At 40.2% G+C, this 4261-nt stretch overlaps 1 pseudogene; it reads left to right on the top strand.

Annotated features, from left to right (window-relative positions):
- Window positions 1–1132: 1132 nt before the first annotated feature.
- LOC125852046 (uncharacterized) lies at window positions 1133–4085 on the top strand (annotated as a pseudogene).
- The last annotated feature ends 176 nt before the right edge of the window (window positions 4086–4261 follow it).

Below are 4261 nucleotides of genomic sequence, written 5' to 3'. Positions count from 1 at the left end.
AAAAAAAGTAATTAAGAAAATAATATAAATAACACTAATTATGAGATTAATAGCATTGATGAGGAAAGGAACTAAATATGATCATCTTTTTAAATTCTTTTTTAAGAAAATATATATAAACTTTAATTAAAGATAAATAAGAAAAAAAAAACTTTAATTAAAGATACAAAAAATCAAGACAAAATAAAAGAAGAAAGAAATTAGAAGAATAATGAGGTTGAAAGAAATAATATCTAATTTTCTCTCTTTTCAAGTCACAAAATAAATTTTTGCTTGTTCTGCTCCTAATTTGATACGAATTCCATAAATAGAATGATTTTTTCTCCAAATAATTTTTCTTACCCTTTGAAACACTAATCAGACTTCTTATAAATTTCTCAATCACAATGAATTTTCTCTCCTTGTAGGAGGAATAAACATTTTTTCAAAATGTCTTTTATTTTGAAAAGAATTTTTTGTTACATAATCTCTTTCTTTACATCAATGTCTTCACAAGAATAATGACATATTCTCTCTTTCTCTTTTGTTAAAAAAGTCACATGACCTAGAAATTTGATGGACATCTTAGCGACAAAAGTTGATACCATATATTGATCATTATCGTCAGAAGAAGAAGAACCAAAGTGAAGAAATTTGTTCTTATTTGTTACAAATGCTCAACTATTTTGTTTTTATTTTATAGGCTAAATAATTATAAACTGTTATAAAAAATGAATAGTTTTTATCTTTTCATCTTCCATTTTCATTTACTTAAATCTATATTAGTGTAATGGATGTTATAAAGGGCATAATTAATCGGGTATGACATAAATACATATTTTTTAAGTACAAATAAAAAAATACAAAACAAAGATAAAATGTCAAAAAAAGGAAAAAAATATGAATACAAATACTGGTCATAGAGAGATGCCACATCAAATTATATCATACTAGTCAAATTTTTTTTTCCTGTTTGACTCAATTTGCGGTTTGATTCAATATCATATAATATCTCAACAACATAATTGGTAAATATGTTGGGTTGGCTTACCTATTGGTTGGGAATATAGGTGCCATCACGACTTGTGAATTTGGGTCGTGACAAATTTGGTATCAGAGCTCCAAGTTCACTGGTCTCACGAGTACAAGAACAATGTCTAGTAGAGTCTTGCGGATCGGTATGATGACGTCCATACCTATCTTCGAGAGGCTATAGGACATTTAGGAAAATTTCTATTCTTTCATTCATTATCGTGCACACTTTACCTTGTTGAAAATCTAATCTTCATATCTCATTCTCTTAGATGGTTAAGACTCGTACATCTGCAAGTAGTGATCATGAGCCTATTCCTGCGCCTGCATCCGAGGTAGAGGCAGGGGACGAGGTCGAGGTCGGGGTAGGGGTCGTATTGCAGCATCCGTGGAAGGACAAGTACCATTAGCTACCCAGGGCCGTGATAGGACAGTACCTCCTAATGCATATGTTATTCATGGGGATGTGCAGGATCGTGTCGAGGGGGATGGACCAGCTCAGGCTCCACCCAATATTATTGCCACCCCAGTGCTTTAAGATACCTTGACTCGTATATTAGGACTTCTAGAGGGGATGGATCAGGCGGGAACTTTGCCTGTCACCTCTGATGCTTCGTAGACTCGTGTTGGAGGTCAGACTCCAGATCTGATGGTTGCTCCAGATTCTCAGACTCCCAGGACTCAGCCAGCTGCTGCTGTAGCTCCCCGTTTAGATAGTACAGAATTTCCAGGTATTGCATCACACTTGGCGAACAGGCCTTCCATGACCATTGATGAACAAAAGATGTTTGGGAGGTTCAGACTAATGAATCCTCCGACTTATACTGGTGACTTAACTGAGGATGCATATGAATTTATAGTTAGTTGTCATGAGAGGTTGCATAATCTTGGATTAGTGGAGTCTCATGGAGTTGACTACACAGCGTTTCAGATGACTGGCTCAGCCAAGCAGTGGTGGAGAGATTATATTAGTAGTAGGCCAGCTGGATCCCCTCCACTATCATGGACTCAGTTTACTCAGGTATTTCTAGCCAAGTTTGTTCCACGCAGTGAGAAGGAGCGTAAGTGGGCAGCATTCGAGGGTTTGCAACAAGATGGTATGTCGGTCGCAGAGTATGAGGGTAAATTCCATGCCTTGGCTAGGCATGCTTCGATGATACTTCCCACCGAGGCTGAGAGAGTGATGAGGTTTGTTAAGGGGCTGATTATTCTGATTCGTCTGGGAGTTTCTCAGGTTGCTACTTCTGGTGTGCCATTCCAGAAGGTAGTAGATGCTGCTAAGGAGTTGGAGATGATTCGACGTGAGGGATTTGAGCAGCGTGAGGGCAAGAGGACTCGTCATTCAGGTGATTATGGTGGGGCTCTGCCTAGGAGTCGAGGTTACTTAGGGAGAGGTTATTACTCTCAGTCTAGCAGACCCATTCATGCTGCTATACCAGCGTCTGAGGCTGGTTACGCTGGGCATAGTTCTTCGAGTTGGGTGCATACTTCACAGGGTTCATCTTTTAGACCTATAGGCCGTGGAGGACATTCTGGTCATTCAGGTTCNGCATACTTCACAGGGTTCATCTTCTAGACCTGTAGGCCGTGGAGGACATTCTGGTCATTCAGGTTCCTTTCATCAGCCTACGTCCCGTAAGGGTTGTTTTGAGTGTGGTGATATGGGACACTTTGTGAGAGATTGCCCTAGGACCAGACGTGGTGGCTTGCATCAGGGTTCTCAGGCTTTGACTTCCAGGGCTGCACAACCTCCAACTAGGGGAGGTGTACAGAGTGGCAGAGGTGGTTCTCATTCAGGTAGATGTGGTTCTTCTTCTGGTCGAGGTGGTGGTCGTGAAGGTTCACATTATGAGGGTGGTCGTTCTCACTATTATGCTTTTCCGGGTAGGCCAGAGGCTGAGGCTTCAGATGTTGTTATCACAGGTATTATTCTGGTTTGTCATCGACCAGCTATTGTATTATTTGATCCAGGCTCTACTTATTCTTATGTGTCCACATGTTTTGCTTCGAGTCTGGATATAGTATGTGAGTCTCTTGATTTGCCGGTACATGTTTCTACTCCTGTCGGGGATTCTGTAGTGGTAGATCGGGTGTATCGATTATGTATAGTTACCTTGATGGGATATGACACTCATGCAGATTTGAAGGTCTTAGATATGGTAGATTTTGATGTGATTCTTGGTATGGATTGGTTATCTCCTTATCACGCAATTTTAAATTGTCATGCCAAGACAGTTACATTAGCTATGCCTGGAATTCCTATAGTAGAATGGAGAGGTTCACTTAGTCACCCTCCTAAAGGGGTGATATCATTTCTTAAAGCTCGTCACTTTGTAGAGAGAGGATGCTTGGCTTACTTGGCGCACATTCGAGATACTAGTGTTGAGACTCCTATGCTTGAGTCTATCCCGGTGGTGAGTGAATTTTCGGAGGTATTTCCTACAGACTTACCAGGTCTTCCTCTTGATCGTGATATTGATTTTTGCATTGACATAGAGCCAGGAACTCAGCCTATTTCCATTCCTCCTTATCGTATGGCACCGGCTGAATTGAAAGAATTGAAGGAGCAGTTGCAGGATTTGTTGAGCAAGGGTTTTATTAGACCGAGTGTATCTCCCTGGGGTGCTCCAGTGTTATTTGTGAAGAAGAAGGATGGATCTGTGCGTATGTGTATTGACTATCGGCAGTTGAATAAGGTAACCATCAGAAATAAGTACCCGATACCTCGTATTGATGATTTATTTGATCAACTGCAGGGTGCTTCTGTTTTCTCCAAGATTGACTTGAGATCCGGCTACCATCAGCTAAAGGTTAGGGTGGAGGATATCCCTAAGACAGCTTTTCGAACACGTTATGGCCATTACGAATTTTTTGTGATGTCTTTCGGATTAACCAATGCCCCAGCAGCTTTTATGGACTTGATGAACGGAGTGTTCAGACCGTACTTGGATTCCTTTGTTATTGTCTTCATAGATGATATATTGATATACTCCCGTAGTAAGGAGGAACATGAGCATCATTTGAGGATTGTGCTTGGGATTCTGAAAGAGAAGAAGCTCTATGCAAAGTTTTAAAGTGTGAGTTTTGGCTTAGTTCGGTAGCATTCTTGGGACATGTAGTGTCCAAGGAAGGTATTATGGTAGATCCTAAGAAGATTGAGGCAGTTCGAGATTGGGTCAGACCTGCTTCAGTTATAGAGATTCGGAGTTTCTTAGGCCTTGCAGGTTATTATTGTTGTTGTTGTTATTAT

This window comes from Solanum stenotomum, unplaced genomic scaffold (assembly GCF_019186545.1).
Source record: "Solanum stenotomum isolate F172 unplaced genomic scaffold, ASM1918654v1 scaffold3185, whole genome shotgun sequence".
NCBI lineage: Eukaryota > Viridiplantae > Streptophyta > Magnoliopsida > Solanales > Solanaceae > Solanum > Solanum stenotomum.
This window is presented reverse-complemented; position numbering and strand designations above follow the sequence as displayed.